Source organism: Puma concolor, chromosome A1, assembly GCF_028749965.1.
Source record: "Puma concolor isolate L17-30 chromosome A1, mPumCon1.1.hap2, whole genome shotgun sequence".
In the NCBI taxonomy this organism is placed as follows: domain Eukaryota; kingdom Metazoa; phylum Chordata; class Mammalia; order Carnivora; family Felidae; genus Puma; species Puma concolor.
Window position 1 is genome coordinate 158217095 of NC_141667.1, and position 19900 is coordinate 158236994.

Consider the following 19900-nt stretch of genomic DNA (forward strand, 5'->3'; position numbering starts at 1 on the left):
TGTAACTAATAAAAACTACAGAAAAAAATAAATGATATAGAAAACTAAAAAAAAAAATGAAACTATGAGCTGGTTCTTTAAAAATAATAATAAAACTGATAAGCCTCTAGTCAGACTTATTCAAAAGAAAAGAGAAAGATCCAAATAAATAAAATTTCAAATAAGAAAAGGCAAATAACAACCAATACCATTGAAATACCAATAATTATAAGGGAATATTATAAAAAAGCTATGCAAACAAATTGGACAACATAGAAGAAATAGATAAATTCCTAGAAACATATTAACTACCAAACTTAATAGGAAGAAATAGAAAATCACAATGAATGACAACCAACAAAGAATTGAATAAATTATTTTTTAAAAATCCCAAGAAAAAAATCTAGAACCAGATAGCCTTACAGGGGAATTCTACCAAATATTTGAAGAAGAGTAAATATCTATTCTTATCAAACTATTGAAAAAAATAGGAAAGGAAGAAAAAAAAATCCAAAACCATTGTATTAGGTCAGCATTGACCTGATACTAAAAGCAGATAATGACACCACGAAAGAAAGAAAGAAAGAAAGAAAGAAAGAAAGAAAGAAAGAAAGAAAGAAAGAAAAAGAAAAAAGGGGGAAAAAGGGGGGGGAAGCATTACAAGCCAATATTCCAATGCAAAGGATTTCAAAATTCTCAACAAAACTCTACAAACAAATTTCAACAATACACTAAAAAAAGTCATTCATCACAATCAAGTGAGATTTATTCCTGGCTTCTATAGGTGGTTGAATATTTGCAAATCTAAAAATGTGATACATCATATCAATAAGACAAAGGATAAGAACCATAAGATCATAACAATAAGTGCAGAAAAAGTATTTGACAAAGTATAACACCAATTCATGATAAAAATCTTCAACAACATAGGTTTACTGGGAACATACTTCAACAAAATAAAGGCCATCCCTGAAAAACGCACAGCTAACCTCATCCTTAATGTCAGGAACAACATAAGTATGTCCACTGGCACCATTTTATTCAACACGTACTGGAAGTCTTAACCATAGCAGTCAGACAAAAAAAAAAAAAAAAAAAAGAAGAAGAAGAAGAAAGAGGATTCCAAATTGGTAATGGAGAAGTAAAACTTTCACTATTTGCAGATGACATGATACTCAATATAGAAAGCCTGAAAGACCCCATTGAAAAACTGTGAGGACTGATAAATGAATTCAGTAAGTTGCAGGAAAGAAAGCAATGTACAGAAATCTGTTGTATTTCTATACACCAAGAATGAAGCAGCAGAAGAGAAATCAAGGAATCAATCCCATTTACATTTGCATCAAAAGCAATAAGATACCCAGGAATAAACCTAACCAGAGAAGAGAAATGCCTGTACTCTGAAAACCATACAGCACTTATGAAAGAAATTGAAGATGACACAAAAAATAGAAAGACATTCCATGGTCATAGATTGGATAGAAAAATATTGTTAAAATATGTGTACTACTCAAAACAATCTACACGTTTAATCAAAATACCAACAGTGTTTTTCACATACATTTAACAAACAATTCTAAAATTTGTATGGAACCACAAAATACCCCGAATAGCCAAAGTCACCTTGAAAAAGAAAAGCAAAGTTGCAGGCATCACAATTCCAGACTTCAAGTTATATTAGAGAGCTGTAGTGCGAAAATAGTATGGAACAGGCACAAAAACAGACACATGGATCAATGGGACAGAATAGAAAACCCAGAAATGGACACACAACTGTATGGTCAACTAATCTTGGACAAAGCAGTAAAGAATGTCCAATGAGAAAAAGAGAGTGTCTTCAACAGATGGTGTTGTGAAAACTGGACAGTAAGAAAAAAAAAAAAAAGAATGAACCTGCACCACATACTTAAAATGTACACAAAAATAATTTCATATGGATGAAGTACCAAAATTTGAGACAGGAAACCATCAAAATCCTAGAGAAGAACACAAGCAGCAACCTCTTTGACCTCGGCCATAACAAATTCTTACTAGACACGTCTCTAGAGGCAAAAGAAAAAAAAAAGCAAAAATTAACTATTAGGAATTTATTAAGATAAAAAGCTCCTGCACAGTGAAAGAAACAAACAAAAAAGCTAAAAGTGACCCTATGGAAGGGGAGAGGATATTTGCAAATGACATATATGATGAAAGATTAGTATCCAAAATATATCAAGAAATAAGAAAACTTAATACCTTCAAGATTAACACAATAAAATGGGGAGGGGAGCCTGGGTGGCTCAGTCGGTAAGCGTCTGACTTCGGCTCAGGTCATGATCTCACTTTTGGTGAGTTCGAGATCCACATAGGGCTCTGTGGTGGCAGCTCAGAGCCTGGAGCCTGCTTTGGATATTGTGTCTCCCTCTCTCTCTGGTCCTCCCCCACTTACACACTGTCTCTCTGTCAAAAATAAATAAACATTAAAAAAACTTTTAAAAATGGGGAGAATATATGAACATTTTTTACAAAGAAGAACTCTAGATGGCCAATATACAAATGGAAAGATGTCCATCATCACTTACCATCAGGGAAACGTGTCAAAACTACAATGAGATGTCAACTCACACCTGTGAGAATGGCTACAATCAATATAAGAAACAACAGGTGTTGGTGAGGATGCGGGGGTGGGGGGGGAAGGAAGCCTCTTGCACTGTTGGTGGGAATGTAAACTCATGCAGCCACTGTGGAAAAGAGTACAGAAATCCCTCAAAAATTAAAACAGAACTACTCTAACATCCAGCAATTGCACTACTATTTGCCCAAACTATACAAAAACACTAATTCAAATGACACATGCACCCCAATGTTTATAGCAGCATTATTTACAACAGCCAACTTAGGCAAGCAGTCCAAGTGTCCATCAATTAAAGAATGAAAACAGAAGTGGTTTATATATACAATGGAATATTATTCAGCCATAAAAAGAATGAAATCTTGTCATTTACAATGACATGGATGGAGCTAAGTAAAATAAGTCAGCCAGAGAAAGACAAATACCATAGAATTTCAATGATATGTGGAATTCAGGAAACAAAGTAAATGAGGAAAGGGCAAAAAGAGAATGAGAGGGAAATCAAGAAAAAGAGTCTTACTTATAAAGAAACTGATAGTCTTTTATAGTTCTCAGAGTGCATATCTTTTACCTCTTTAGTTAGGTTTATTCCTAGGTATCTTACGGGGTTTGGTGCAATTATAAATGGGATTGATTCCTCAATTTCTCTTTCTTCTTCATTATTGGTGTATAGAAATGTAATGGTTGTCGATATATTTATTTTGTATCCTGAAACTTTACTGAATTCATGTTCTAGCAAGTTTTTGGTGGATTCTTTGGCTTTTCTATATAGGTTTCATGTCTCCTGCAAATAGTGAAAATCTGACTTGTTCCTTGCTTATTTGGATGCCTTTCATTTCTTTCTGTTGTGTGATTGCTGAGGCTAGGACTCACACAGTATGATGTGAAATAACAGTGGTGAGAGTGGACATCCCTGTATCATTCTTAAATTTAGAGTAAAAACTTTCATTTTTCCCTCATTGAGGATAATATTAGCTGTGAGTTTTTCATATATGGACTTTATTATGTTGAGATATGTTTTCTCTAAATCTTCTTTGTTGAGGATCTTTATCATAAATGGATGTTGTACTTTGTCAATTGTCTTTTCTGCATCCATTACAATGATCATACAGTTCTTATCCTTTCTTTTTTTAATGTGGTATAACACGTTGATTGATTTGTGAATACTGAACCACACTTGCAATAAATGCATTAACCCTATTTATCCTGGTGAGTGATTCCTTTAATACATTGTTGGATTTCATTTGCTACTATCTTGTTGAGAATTTTTCACCCATGTTCATCAGGAATATTTGCCTGTCACACTCTTTTAATTAGAGTATCTGGTTTTGTTATAAGGATAATTCTGGCCTCATAGAATAAATTTGCAATTTCTTCCTTTTCTATTTTTTGGAACACTTTCAAAGTAATAAGTATTAACTCTTTTTAAAATGTTTGATAGAATATACTTGTGAAGACATCAAGCCCTGGAATTTTGTTTTTTGAGAAATTTTTATTACTAATTCCATTTTATATTTTGGCTGGTTATTTGTTAGTTCAAGTTTTCATTTCTTCCTGATTCACTTTTGGTAGTTTATATATTTCTAGGAATTCAACCATTTCTTCTAGGTTGTCCAATTTTTTGCCATAAATCTTTTCATAAAATTCTCTCATATTTTTTTGTATTTCTGTAGTGTTGTTATTTCTCCTCTCTCATTTATGAATTATTTATTTTGATCCTTTCTCTTTTCTATAACTGTTGTTAAGAGATTTGTCAATATTATTAAAAATTTCAAATTACCAGCTCCTGGCTTCACTGATCTGTTCTATGGTTTTGGCAGCAATTTGTTTGTTTCTGTATCATTTATTTCTATTCTAATCTTCATAATTCCCTTCCTACTGCTGGCTTTAGGCTTTGATTGTTCTTTTTTGTACCTCCTTTAGGAGTAAGGTTATGTTGTTTACTTGAGATTTGTCTTACTACTTAAAGTACACCTGTAGTGCTATAAATATCCCTCTTAAGACTACTTTACTGCATCCTAAAGTTTTGGACCATTGTGCTTTCATTTTCATTTGTTTCCAAATGTTTTTTTTTTTCAATTTAATTTATTTTTTTAATTTATATTCAAGTTAATTATATAGTACATTTAAAATGGTTTCAGGAGTAGATTCCTTAATGCCTCTTACCCATTTAGCTCATCCCCCCTCCCACAACTTCTTCAGTAACAGTCTGTTTTTTCTCCATATTTAAGAGTTTCTTATGTTTTGTTCCCCTACATGTTTTTGTATTATTTTTGTTTCCCTTCCCTTATGTTCATCGTTTTGTATCTTAAAGTCCTCATATGATAAAAGTCATATGACATTTTTCTTTCTATGAATAATTTCGCTTAGCATATTACCTTCTGGTTCCATCCATGTAGTTGCAAATGGCAAAATTTTCATTCTTACTCATTATTCCTAATACTCCATTATATATATATATATATATATATATATATACCACATCTTCTTTATCCATTCATCCATCAATGGAAATTTGAGCTATTACCATACTTTGGTTATTCTTGATAGTGCTGCTATAAACATTGGGGTGCATGTGCCCCTTTGAAACAACATAAACACCATACCTGTATGCCTTGGATAAATACCAAGTAGTGAAATTGCTGGGTCATAGAGTAGTTCCATTTCAAAATTTTTGAGGAAACTCCATATTGTTTTCCAGAGTGGCTGCACCAGTTTGCATTCTCACCAGCAGTGCAAAAGAGATCCTCTTTCTCTGCATCCTTGCCAACATCTGTTGTTCCCTGAGTTGTTAATGTTAGCCATTCTGACAGGTTTGAGGTGGTATCTCATTATGGTTTTGATTTGTATTTCCCTGATGATGAGTGATGTTGAGCATTATTTCATGTGTCAGTTGGCCATATGGATGTCTTCTTTGGAGAGTGTCTATTCATGTCTTTTGCCCATTTCTTCACTGGATTATTTGTTTTCTGGGTGTTGAGTTTGATAAGTTCTTTATAGATTTTGGATGCTAATACTTTATCTGATATGTCATTTGCAAATATCTTCTCCCATTCGGTTAGATGCCTTTTAGTTTTTTCTGATTATTTCCTTCACTGTGCAGAAGCTTTTCATTTTGATGAGGTCCCAATAGTTCATTTTTGCTTTTGTTTCCCTTGCCTCTGGAGACTCATTGACTAAGAAGTTGCTGCGGCCAAGGTCAAAGATGTCTTTGCCTGCTTTCTCCTCGAGGATTTTGATGGCTTCCTGTCTTACATTGAGGTCCTTCATCCTTTTTGAGTTTATTTTTGTGTATGGTGTAAAAAAGTAGTCCACGTCCATTTTTCTGCATGCTGTTGTCCAATTTCCTAGCACCATTTGCTGAAGAGACTGTCTTTATTCCATTGGATATTCTTTCCTGCTTTGTCAAAGATTGTTGTCCATAAATTTGTGGGTCCATTGCTGGGTTCTCTATTCTCTTCCATTGATCTGAGTGTCTCTTTTTGTTCCAGTACCACACTGTATTAATGATTACAGCTTTATAATACAGCTTGAAGTCTGGTATTGTGATAACTCTTGCTTTGGTTTTCTTTTTCAAGATTGCTTTGGCTATTCAGGGTCTTTTCTGGTTCCATACAAATTATAGGATAGTTTGTTTTAAGTCTGTGAAGAATGCTGGTATAATTTTGACAGGTATTGCATTGAATATTTAAATTGCTTTGGGTAGTATTGATGTTTAACAATATTTGTCTATGCGCCAAACACAGGAGCCCCAAAATATATAAAAAAATTACTCACGAACATAAGCAACCTTATTGATAAGAATGTGGGAATTGCAGGGGACTTTAACACTTCACTTACAGAAATGGAGAGATCATCTAAACACACAGTCAATAAAGAAACAAGGGCTCTGAATGATACATTGGATCAGATGGACTTGACAGATATACTTAGAACTCTGCATCCCAAAGCAACAGAATATACTTTCTTCTCAAGTGCACATGGAACATTCTCCAAGATAGATCACATACTGGGTCACAAAACAGCTCTTCATATGTATGCAAGAATTGAGATCATACCATGCATACTTTCAGACCACAATGCTATGAAGCTTGAAATCAACCACAGGAAAAAGTCGGGAAAACCTCCAAAAGCATGGAGGTTAAAGAACACCCTACTAAAGAATGAGTGGGTCAACCAGGAAATTAAAGAAGAAATTAAAAATTATATGGAAACAAACAAAAATGAAAATACAACAATCCAAACACTTTGGGATGCAGCAAAGGCAGTCCTGAGAGGAAAATACATTGCAACCCAGGCCTATCTCAAGAAACAAGAAAAATCCCAAATACAAAATCTAACTGCAGATCTAAAGGGAATAGAAGAAGAACAGCAAAGACATCCCAAACCTAGCAGAAGAAGAGAAATAATAAAGATCAGGGCAGAAATAAACAATATAGAATCTAAAAACAATGTAGAGCAGATTAATGAAACCAAGAGTTCGTCTTTTGAAAAAATAAACAAAATTGATAAACTTCTAGCCAGGCTTCTCAAAAAGAAAAGGGAGATGACCCAAATAGATAAAATCATGAATGAAAATGGAATTATTACAGCCAATCCCTCAGAAATACAAGCAATATTCAGGGAATAATATGAAAAATTATATGCCAACAAATTGGACAACCTGGAATAAATGGACAAATTCCTAAACACCCACATGCTTCCAAAACTCAATCAGGAGGAAATAGAAAGCTTGAACAGACCCATAACCAGCGAAGAACTTAAATCAGTTATCAAGAATCTCCCAACAAATCAGAGTCCAGGACCAGATGGCTTCCCAGGGGAGTTTTACCAGACGTTTAAAGCAGAGATAATACCTATCCTTCTCAAGCTATTCCAAGAAATAGAAAGGGAAGGAAAACTTCCAGACTCATTCTATGAAGCCAGTATTACTTTGATTCCTAAACCAGACAGAGACCCAGTAAAAAAAGAGAACTACAGGCCAATATCCCTGATGAATATGGATGCAAAAATTCTCAACAAGATACTAGCGAATCGAATTCAACGGCATATAAAAAGAATTATTCACCATGATCAAGTGGGATTCATTCCTGGGATGCAGGTCTGGTTCAACATTCGCAAATCAATCAATGTGATCCATCACATTAAGAAAAGAAAAGATAAGAACCATATGATCCTGTCAATTGATGCAGAAAATACATTTGACAAAATTCAGCAACGTTTCTTAATAAAAACCTTCGATGGAGCCCCTGGGTGGCTCAGTCGGATAAGCGTCCGACTTTGGCTCAGGTCACAATCTCGCGGTCCGTGAGTTCGAGCCTGCATCGGGTTCTGGGCTGGTGGCTCAGAGCCTGCAGCCTGCTTCTGATTCTGCGTCTCCCTCTCTCTCTGCCCCTCCCCCGTTCATGCTCTGTCTCTCTGACTCAAAAATAAATAAATATTAAAAAAATAAAAAAAAAACCTTCAAGAAAGTCGGAATGGAAGGAACATACTTAAAGATCATAAAAGCCATTTATGTAAAGCCCACAGCTAACATCATCCTCAATGGGGAAAAACTGAGAGCTTTTTCCCTGAGATCAGGAAGACTACAGGGGTGTCCACTCTCACCACTGTTGTTTAACATAGTGTTGGAAGTTCTAGCATCAGCAAGCAGACAACAAAAGGAATTCAAAGGCATCAAAATTGGCAAAGATGAAGTCAAGCTTTCACTTTTTGCAGATGACATGATATTATACGTGGAAAATCCGATAGACTCCACCAAAAGTCTTCTAGAACTGATACATGAATTTATCAAAGTCTCAGGATACAAAATCAATGTACAGAAATCAGTTGCATTCTTATACACTAATAATGAAGCAACAGAAAGACAAATAAAGGAACTGATCCCATTCACAATTGCACCAAAAAGTATAAAATACCTAGGAATAAACTTAACCAAGATGTAAAAGATCTGTATGCTGAAAACTATAGAAAGTGTATGAAGGAAATTGAAGAAGATATAAAGAAATTGAAAAATACTCCATGCTCATGGATTGGAAGAATAAATATTGTCAAAATGTACCCAAAGCTATCTACACATTCAATGCAATCCCAATCAAAATTGCACCAGCATTCTTCTCGAAACTAGAACAAGCAATCCTAAAATTCATATGGAACCACAACAGGCCCTGAATAGCCAAAGTAATTTTGAAGAAGAAGACCAAAGCAGGAGGCATCACAATCCCAGACTTCAGCCTCTACTACAAAGCTGTAATCATCAAGAGAGCATGGTATTGGCACAAAAACAGACACATAGACCAATGGAATAGAATAGAAACCCCAGAACTAGACCCACAAATGTATGGCCAACTCATCTTTGACAAAGCAGGAAAGAACATCCAAAGGAAAAAGGTCCTTTTAACAAATGATGCTGGGAGAACTGGACAGCAACTTGCAGAAGATTGAAACTAGACCACTTTCTCACACCATTCACAAAAATAAACTCAAAATGGATAAAGGACCTGAGTGTGAGACAGGAAACCATCAAAACCCTATAGGAGAAAGCAGGAAAAGATCTCTCTGACCTCGTAGCAATTTCTTACTTGACACATCCCCAGAGGCAAGGGAATTAAAAGCAAAAACGAACTACTGGGACCTTATGAAAATAAAAAGCTTCTGCACAGCAAAGGAAACAACCAGCAAAACTAAAAGGCAACCAACGGAATGGGAAAAGATATTTGCAAATGACATATCGGACAAAGGGCTAGTATCCAAAATCTCTAAAGAGCTCACCAAACTGCACCCCCGAAAAACAAATAATCCAGTGAAGAAATGGGGCGAAAACATGAATGTTTTCTAAACATTCTCTAAAGACATCCGGATGGCCAACAGGCACATGAAACGATGCTCAACGTCGCTCCTCATCAGGGAAATACAAATCAAAACCACACTCAGATATCACCTCACGCCAGTCAGAGTGGCCAAAATGAACAAATCAGGAGACTATAGATGCTGGCGAAGATGTGGAGAAATGGGAACCCTCTTGCACTGTTGATGGGAATGCAAATTGGTGCAGCCAGTCTGGAAAACAGTGTGGAGGTTCCTCCAAAAATTAAACATAGACCTACCCTATGACCCAGCAATTACACTGCTAGGAATTTACCCAAGGGATACTGGAGTACTGATGCATAGGGGCACTTGTACCCCAATGTTTATAGCAGCACTCTCAACAATAGCCATATTATGGAAAGAGCCTAAATGTCCATCAACAGATGAATGGATAAAGAAATTGTGGTTTATATACACAATGGAGTACTACATGGCAATGAGAAAGAATGAAATATGGCCCTTTGTAGCCACGTGGATGGAACTGGAGAGTGTGATGCTAAGTGAAATAAGCCATACAGAGAAAGACAGATACCATATGTTTTCACTCTTATGTGTATCCTGAGAAAGCTGACAGAAACCCATGGGGGAAGGGAAGAAAAAAAAAAAAAAGAGGTTAGAGAGGGACAGAGCCAAAGCATACGAGACTCTTAAAAACTGAGAACAAACTGAGGGTTTATTGGGGGTGGGAGGGAGGGGAGGGTGGATGATGGGTATTGAGGAGGGCACCTTTTGGGATGAGCACTGGGTGTTGTATGGAAACCAATTTGACAATAAATTTCATATATTGAAAAAAATAAGGTAAAATAAAATCAATGCACAGAAATCGGTTGCATTCCTATACACCAACAATGAAGCAACCAAAGAGAAATCAAACAATAGAACCCATTTACAATTGATCCAAATAATTTCTTATTTCTTCTTTGATTTCTTGTTGACCCATTGTTTTTGTTCAATAGCATGCTGTTTATCCTTCACGTGTTTATGGTCTTCCCACACTGCTGTTGTGGTTGACGTTAAGTTTAATAGTGTTGTATTCAGAAAGGATGTATTTGTTGAAGCTTTATTTGTGCCCAATGTGATCTAACCTGAAAAATGTCCCTTGCGAACTTGAAACAATGTACATACTGCTCGTTTAGGATGGAATAATCTCAATGTATCTTAATTCTCTCTGGTCCAGTGTGTCATTTAAAGCCATTGTTTCCTTTTTGATTTTCTGCTTGGATTATCTGTCCATTGCTGTAAGTGGTGTGTTCTAGTGCCCTATTGTTGTATTGTTATCAATATGTTCCTGTATGTTTGTTACAAATTGTTTTATATACTTGGGTACTCCCAAATCATGTTAGAGACATAAATGTTTACAATTGTCTGATCTTTGTGGATTGTCCCTTTTATCAGAAGATAGGTCCTTTATTGAACCCTTTTATAATCTTTGGTTTAAAAATCTAGTTATTTTCTGATATAAATATTTCCACTCCAGCTTTCCTTTGATACTAATTTGTCTGATAAATGTTTCTCCATCTCTTTATTCAATCCACAGGTGTCTTTTACTCTGAAAAGAACCTCTTGTATGCAGCATATATAGGTGGGCCTTGTTATTTTTATCCATTCTGACACCCTATGTCTTTAGATTAGAACTAGCTCACCTTGCTGAATTCTTTAATTTTGCTGGATGTGTTTTGCAGACCCTTGAAATTATTTTTTTAATTTTTTTTAACGTTTATTTATTTTTGCGACAGAGAGACAGAGCATGAATGGAGGAGGGTCACAGAGAGAGGGAGACAAAGAATCCGAAACAGGCTCCAGGCTCTGAGCTGTCAGCACAGAGCCCGATGAGGGGCTCGAACCCACAGACCGTGAGATCATGACCTGAGCCGAAGTAGTACGCTTAACCGACCAAGCCACCCAGGTGCCCCTGAAATTATTTTTTAATAAAGAACATCACACTATCTTTAAAAATGGGAAATACTATTTCTTCTTTTCTATATTCACGTTCATCTATGTAGATCAGAGATACTGGTTTATAATTTCCTCCTTGTCCTCTTCCCTCCCCTCATCCTAATACTTCTGCTTCTTCTGCTTCATCATCTTCTTCTTCTTCTGGTATATTTGGTTTTGTTATATGGGCAATGCTGGACATGTAGAATGAATTTGGAAGTTCACATTTTCTATTTCTGATTCAAATTGGGAACATCATACATTTCTAGGAATTCATCCATTTGTTCTACTGTGTCCAATTTGTTTGCATGTATATTTTTAAATTTTTTAAATGTTTATTTATTTATTTATTTTGAGAGAGAGAGAGAGAGAGAGAGTAGGGGAGGGGCAGAGAGAAAAGAAAGGGAATCCCTAGCAGGCTCTGCACTATCAGCACAGAGCCTAATACTGTGCTCGAAATCATAAACTGCAAGTTCATGACATGAGCCAAAATCAAGAGTCAGATGCTTAACCCACTGAACAGCCTGGGCATAAATAGTGACATATAAGTGGCATATAAGTATTTTATAGTAGTGTGTTAATATTTGTATTTCTGTGGTGTCAGTTGTTATTTCTACTTTATGTCTGCTTTTTTTGAGTACAGTCTCTTTTTTTTTCTTGATGAGTCTAAGAGTTTATTATTAAAAAAAGTTTTAATTTTCCTTTATCTTTTTCATTTTTTGTCTTTAATTTATTTCTGCTATGCTCTTTAGTATTTCTTTGTTTCTATTAGCTTTTGACTTTGTTCTTATTTTTTCTAGTTCTTTTATATGTAAGGTTAGATTGTTTATTTGAGATATTTATTCTTTTCTGAGTTAGTCTTGTTAGAAACTTCTGTCATAGAACAGCTTTTGCTGTATCCACAGAATTATTCATTTTAATTTGTCTCTACATATTTTTGTACATTCTATTTCACATTCTTTTTGACACAGTAGTTTTCTTTTTTTACATTTTATTTCTTAAATGTTTACTTATTTAGTTTTGAGGGCAAGAAAGAGCACAAGTGTGAGCAGGAGAGGGAAGAGAAAGAGGGAGAGAGAGAATCCCAAGTAGGCTCAACACTGTCAGCATAGAGCCCAACACAGGGCTTCAACCCATGAAATGTGAGATCATAACCTTAGCTGAATTCAAGAATCAGACACTTAACTGACTGAATCACCCAGGTGTCCCAAAATTTTATTTTAAACTAGTCTCTACACCCAACATAGGGCTCAAACTCACAACCCTGAGATCAACAGTTGCATATTCTATTGACTGTGCCAATCAAGCACCCCCATTTTTCGCTTAGTAACATTGCTGACCGTCAAATGCTCGTGTTTTTTCCTCCTTTTTTGTAACTGATTTCTAGTTGATACTGTTCAATTCAGAAAATATGCTTGGTATGATTTCAATCTTCTTAAATTTGTTGAGATTTTTGTGGCCCAGTATGTGATCTATCATGAATATACCATGAGCACCGGAAAAGTACATGTATTCTGCCGTTTTTGGATGAAATGTTCTATACATATTTGTAAAGCCTATTTGATTTAACGTGTCATTCATAGCTACTGTTTGTTCTTGCTGTTGTTTTTTGTTGTTGTTGTTTTGTTGTTATTTTGTTGGTGCTGATTTGTGTTTAGATAATCTATCTGATGATAGAGGGTGGTGTTAAAACTTTACTATTATTGTATTACTGAAGATTTTGTAATATCTGTTAATATTTACTTTATTTAGGTGTTCCAATTTTGGATGCATATATATTTACAATTGTCATACCCTGCTATTGGTTTGATATTTTTATTATTATGTAATATCCTTCTTTATCTTCTGCTAGAGTCTTTGTTTTAAAGCATATTTTTTCTAAGTAGTGCTATCTTGACACGTTTATGCTTCCATTTGCATTGTGTCTTTTTCCATTACTTCACTTTCAGTCTTTCTGTGTCTTTAGATCTGAAGTGAGTCACGTGTAAGGAGCATATTGATGAGTATTTTTTACTTTTTTTTTAATGTTTTTTATTTTAGAGACAGAGGGCAAGAAGGGGAGTGGAATGGAGAGAGAGGGAGACACAGAATCCAAAGGAGGCTTCAGGCTCTGAGTTGTCAGCCTGGTGCCCAATGAGGGCTGGAACCCACAAACTGTGAGATCATGACCTGAGCCTAAATTGGCTGCTTAACTGACTGAGCCACCCAGATGCTCCTATGGGTATTTTTTTAATCCATTGTCATCTTATGTCTTTTGATTGGAGGATTTACTGCATTTCCATGTAAATTGATTATTGATAGGTCTGTACTTATTGACATTTTGTTTACTACTTTGTGTATGCTTTTGTAGTTCTCTATTCATTTCTTCTTTTCTCACTCTCTTTCCTTTATTTATTTTTGTGTTTTGATCTCTTTATCTTTATTTGTAATGTATCTATTACAGGTTTTTGACTTGTGGTTACTATTTGGTTTATATATAACACTCTGTGTGTACAATAGTCTATATGACATTGATGGTTTCTTAAGTTAAAATACATTCTAAAAGCATTAAATTTTTACTGACTCCTTATACATTTTACATATACGTAATTTACATTTTTTAATTTTATTGGTCCTTTGACTAACTTTTGTAGATATGATTGATTTTATTTCTTTTCTCTTTTAACTTCCATACTGGCTTTATAAATGATGAATCTATTACTTTTAACATATGTTTCCTTTTTGTGTCTGAAATTTTTTGCTTTAATAATTTTCTTAGCCCTAGCTACAGCCTTTTCTTTTCACTTAAAGAATTCTCTTACATTTTATGAAGGTTGGTTTGGTGCTTATTGACTCCTTTTACTTTTCTTTACCTGAGAAACTCTATTTCTCTTCAATTTTGAATGGTAACATGTCAGGTAGAGTATTCTTGGTTCCAATTTGTTTTCTTTCTTTTTTCTTTCTCTCTCTCTCTTTCTTTCTTTCTTTCTTTCTTTCTTTTGTTTTTTCTTTCTTTCTTTCTTTTGTCTTTCTTTTCTTCTTTTTTTTTCCTATACTTTGAATATATAATGGTATTCATTTATGGTCTGTAAAATTTCTGCTGAAAAATCAATTGATAGCCTTATGAAGTTTGCTCATGTGTAACTGCTTTTAAATTCTTGTCTTGGTGACTTTAAAATTCTAATTAACTTTTGCCATTTTAATTAGTATGTGTCTCATCATGGCCTTCATTTGGTTTATCTTGTTAAGTGTTATCTTACTTCCTGCACCTGGATGTGTGTTTTCTTCCCCAAATTAGACAAAAATTTAAGCTAGCATTTCTTTAAATATTTTTTTTTCTGCCCTGTCTGTTCTCTCTTCTTCTTTGTTAGCTTATTATGTAAAATTTATTATTTACACCGGTCATTTTATAATCAGATTTGAAATAAAATATCTAGTGTATCCCATTAGTTTGTCAATTAATATTTAGCTGTAGTCTTTATCCTCTGAATATATATGTTTACTCGAAAAAAATAAAAAATCAAACAGTTGATTGTCATTATATAAGACAATTATGGAAAATCCCTTGTTTGTAATTATTAGCCATGGTTAATTATTAACATTATTAAGTGTGTCAGTATGCTAGAGGATTTGCAGAATGGGAAAATAAAATATAAACGTTTTTATTAAATGACAGAAAAAGTGAAAACAATCTTCATGTTTTAGGTTCGAACTTAAAAATAGAGTAGTTTTTAAATGATTTATGAATTGTCTTATTAAAAGTAGACCTGATTAAACACACACACACACAAACACACACACATAGGCACAGGCACACACACACGCGCACACACACACAGAGGGGTGCCTGGGTGGCTTAGTTGGTTAAGCATCTGACTTTGGCTCAGGTTATGATCTCATGGTTCATGGGTTTGAGCCCCGCATCGGGCTCTGTGCTGACAACTCAGAACCTGGAGCCTGTTTCAGATTCTATGTCTCCCTCTCTCTCTGCCCCTCCCCCCACTTGTGCTCTGTTTCTCTCTCTCTCTCAAAATAAATAAATAAAATTTAAAAAAAAGAAAACAAAAGTAGACCTGATTATTTAATGATATGGCTCTTGCTTTTTGTATAGACATATCATCAGTGCAAAAAACAAAAGCAACACATATCAACAAATAAATTTTGTAATATTTTACTTAAAATATGGTAACCATGTATTTGAACAATACTAGAGAGAAAAAAATGTGTATCAGTTAATGACTATGTCAGATAGCATAAAACAGAGTTCTAGAATTTCTCTTTTGCTCGCACAGATTCAGTGGCTCACAGATGGCAGAACTAAGTGTTATATGCAATTCTATTGTTCTTTCTCCTTTGTTTTTATATGGCTGCTGCAGTCACACATCATCCCTTTATTTTAAAGAAGAATAAGACAAAAGGTAATACTAGTTATATCATGCCTTTTCAAAAGTTCGAAAGAGCCTCAACTGATCATCTTTCCCTGGCGGAAGGAAATAATTAAGATAAACCTTATTTTTTTTCATCCTGAGTATATTTTTTGTTCTACAAGACTAGAGACATTGTTAAAAGATAAGATGTGGAGAATGAATATGGCATTGACAAATTGTAGGCTTTCTCCAAATGTGCTTGAAAACATAAGAAAATGAAATAGATGATAAATAGCAAATTAATGGAGTTGAATAAATTTGTACATTATTTACCTACCAGAAAGAGAGTCACTGAACTTTCCATTATTAATTTTATTATTGAAAATTTTAGGCAACTGGTTTCCTCAAAGTTTTTTTGTTGAGGTTTAAAATGAGAGTATTAACAACTTAGATATATACAGAACACTGCATTCAAAAGCAAGAGAATACACTTTCTTCCCAACTGCATATGGAACACTCTCCAGGATAGATTATATGTTCAGCCAAAAAACAAGCCTTAGTGAATTTTAAAGGATGGGAATCATATGAGGTATCTATTTTTGGTCCACAATGGTATGAAACTAGAAATTACATAAAGATAATTGAAAATTTCAGAAATAGAAATATGTGGAAATTAAATAACATATTACCGAACAACTGATGGATCAAATAAGAAATTAAAAAATTAATTAAAATATGTTGGTACTAATTAAAATAAAAATAAAATGTATTAAAACTTATGACATTCAGGTAAAGCAATTCTAAAAGGAAAGTTTATTGTGGCAAATGCCTACCTGAATAAACAAGAAAAGTCTAAAATAAACAACATTGCATCTTAAAAAACTAGAAAAAAAACTGAACAAATGAAGTCCAAAGTTTGTGGAAGGAAAACAAATATTAGAGGAAAACTATATGAAATAGATATTAAAAAGACAATATAAAAGCATCAATAAAATCGGCGCACCTGGGTGCCTCAGTCGGCTAAGTGTCTGGACTCTTCTTGGTCTCAGCTCAGGTCTTGATCTCAGAGTCCTGAGTTCAAGCCCCATGTTGGACTGCACGCTAAGCATGAAGTTTACTTGAAAAAAAAAAAAACTACAAGTTTTTTTTACACAAACAAAATTGACAAATATTTACCTAGACTCTTAAAAAGAAAAAAAAAAGATGAGACTTTTAATGGCAATTAAAACAGGAGATGTTACAACTTTACAACTATTACCATAAAAATTCAAAAAAATGGTGGGGGGTTTATGTAACATCTATGAACAATTATGAAGCAACAAATTTTACAAACTGAAAATGTGGATAAGTCCTAGAGACATACAACTTACCAAGCCTGAACTATAAAGAAATACTCAGTGGTTTATTACTAATAAGGACATTAAGTCAATAATCAAAAATTTTTTCAAAGAAAAGTTTGGAACCAGATGGCTTCACTGGTGAATTATAACAACATTCAAGCTCTTCCAAAAAATAGAAGAGAATTAAAATCTAAACATATTTTATGAAACCACAGTTACCTTCATGACAACACCACACAAAAATGTTTAAAGAAAATAAAATTACAGATCAACATCCCTGGTGAATATAGATGCAATAATCCTCAACAAAATAGTAACAAATAGAATTATACACTACATTCAAAATATCATACATAATGATTGTGTGGGATTTACTCCAAGGATGCATGCATTGTTCAACATTGGAAAATCAGTCAATGTGATACACAACATTAACAAAATAAAGGATAGAAAGTGTATAATCAACTCAATACATACTGAAAAATCATTTTAAAATTTGGCATACATTTATTATAAAAACTTTAAACAAAATAAGTATAGAAAGAGTATACATCCATGTAATCAGGGCCATAAATGATAAATCCACAGGTGACACCATCCTCAGCAAGGAAAAGTCAAACTTTTTTCCTCTAAGATCAGAAATAAGACAAGGTTGCCCTCTCAAGCCATTTTTATTCAACATTGTATTGGAAGTAATACCCAGACTCATTACAAAAGAAAAATAAAATACTTCCAAACTGAAAAGTAAGAGTACAACTGTCACTTATTTCAGATTACATGATTTTATATATAGAAACCCCTAAACTCCACCAACAAGGCCAATATAACTAATAAACACATCCAGTAAAGCTGCAAGATACAAAATTTAAATCAAAACACTTGCTGTTTCATGTTGGCTATAACCATCGCCAACACTACATAGCATATACTACAAAATATCAAAAAAATTAAAAAGAATTCTCATTTATAACACATCAAAAATAATAAAACACCTAGAAAGCAATTTTACAAAGGAGGTGAAAGACCTGTATTCTGTAAAGACAATAGTGAAAGAAATTAAAGAAGACACAAGTGGAAAAATATTCTGTGCTCATGGATTAGAAGAGTCAATATTGCTAAAATGTCCATACTCTTCAAAGTTATATATGAATTCAATGAAATCTTAATCAATATTCTAATGTTATTATTCACAAAAATGGAACAAATCATTAAAAAAATATATATATAGAACAGCAAAAGACCCTGAATACCCAATGTAATTTTGAGAAAAACAAACAAACAAAGCTGAAGGCATCATGTTCCTGATTCCAAACTCTATTATAAAGCCATAGTAATTAAAACAGTATTCATTGGCATAAAACATATGCATAGATCAATGAAGCAGAATAGAGACTCAGAAATAAACCAAAGCATACATGGTAAATTAGTTTAGGACACAGTGACCAAGAATATACAATGGGGAAAGGAAAGTTTCCTCACTAAATGCAGTTGGGAAAAATAGAGAGGTACATGCAAATGAATGATACTGGGTCACTATCTTACACCACAAACAAAATTTAAGCCTTAATTAAAGACTTTAATATAGGCAAAAAACCCCTTGACATAGATCCTGGTGATCATTATTTAAATTTGGTACAAAAGTAAAAGTAATAAAGGCAAAAATAAACAAGTGGGATAAAATCAAACTACAAAGCTTTCATACAAAGAATGCCATTAACAAAATGAAAAAGAAACCTATTGGATGGGACAAAATAGTTGAAACCATGTACATGATAAGAGTTTAATACACAAAATATATAAAGAACTCATTAAACTCAAAAGCAAATTAACCGTTTGATTTAAAAAAAGGAAGATCTGAATAGACAATTTCCAAAGAAGACACACATATGGCCCATAGTCATGAAGTGATGCTTAAAGTATTTTCATCAGGGAAATTTAAATAGAAACCACAATGAGATATGAACTCACATCTCTCAGAATGGCTATTACCAAAAAGACAAGAAATAACAGGAGTTGATTAGGATGTGGAGAAAAGGAAACACTTCTGCACTATTGGTGGAAATGTAAATTGGTGCAGTCACTATGGAAGAGTATGGAAGTTATTCAAAAAAAGCAAAAAGTAAAACTACCCTATTGTTCCATTTCTGGGTATTTATCCAAAGAAAATAAAAAACACTGACTGGAAATGACATATGCACTTTTATATTCATTGCAGCATTATTTACAATAGTCAAGATATGGAAATAACCTAAGTGTCCATTAATGGGTATATCTATACAATGGAATACTATTCAGCCATAAAAATGATATTTTGCTATTTGAGACAATATGGATGGAACTTGAAGTTATTATGCATGAGAAACAGGCCATTTGGAGGAAGACAAATTCCATATGATCTTTCTTGTAGGTGGAATTTAAAAACCAGGTAAAACAAGCTTACAAATAGAACAGATTGGCGGTTGCCTGAAGCAGGGGATGGGGGGATGGAAAAAATGATTAAACATAATCAAAAGGTAAGGAAAAAAGGTAAAATGAAAATATTAAAGAACAGTGCAGCAAATTTCTCCCTAAACGTTAAAAGCCAATATAAACATGTTATACAAATGATGATGATAACAATGATGGTGATGATAATGATGACAAAGATGATTGTTAGCATAATATTAAAAATTATTGAATGTTAATATATATATTTTAAAACCTTCACTCAACCATACAATATAATGGTTCTCGGAAGTAAAGTAAACAAATTTTTGATACATGCTATTGACTTGGTAGATCTCTTAAGGGCATTGTGCTAAGTTAACAAGACTATCTCAGAC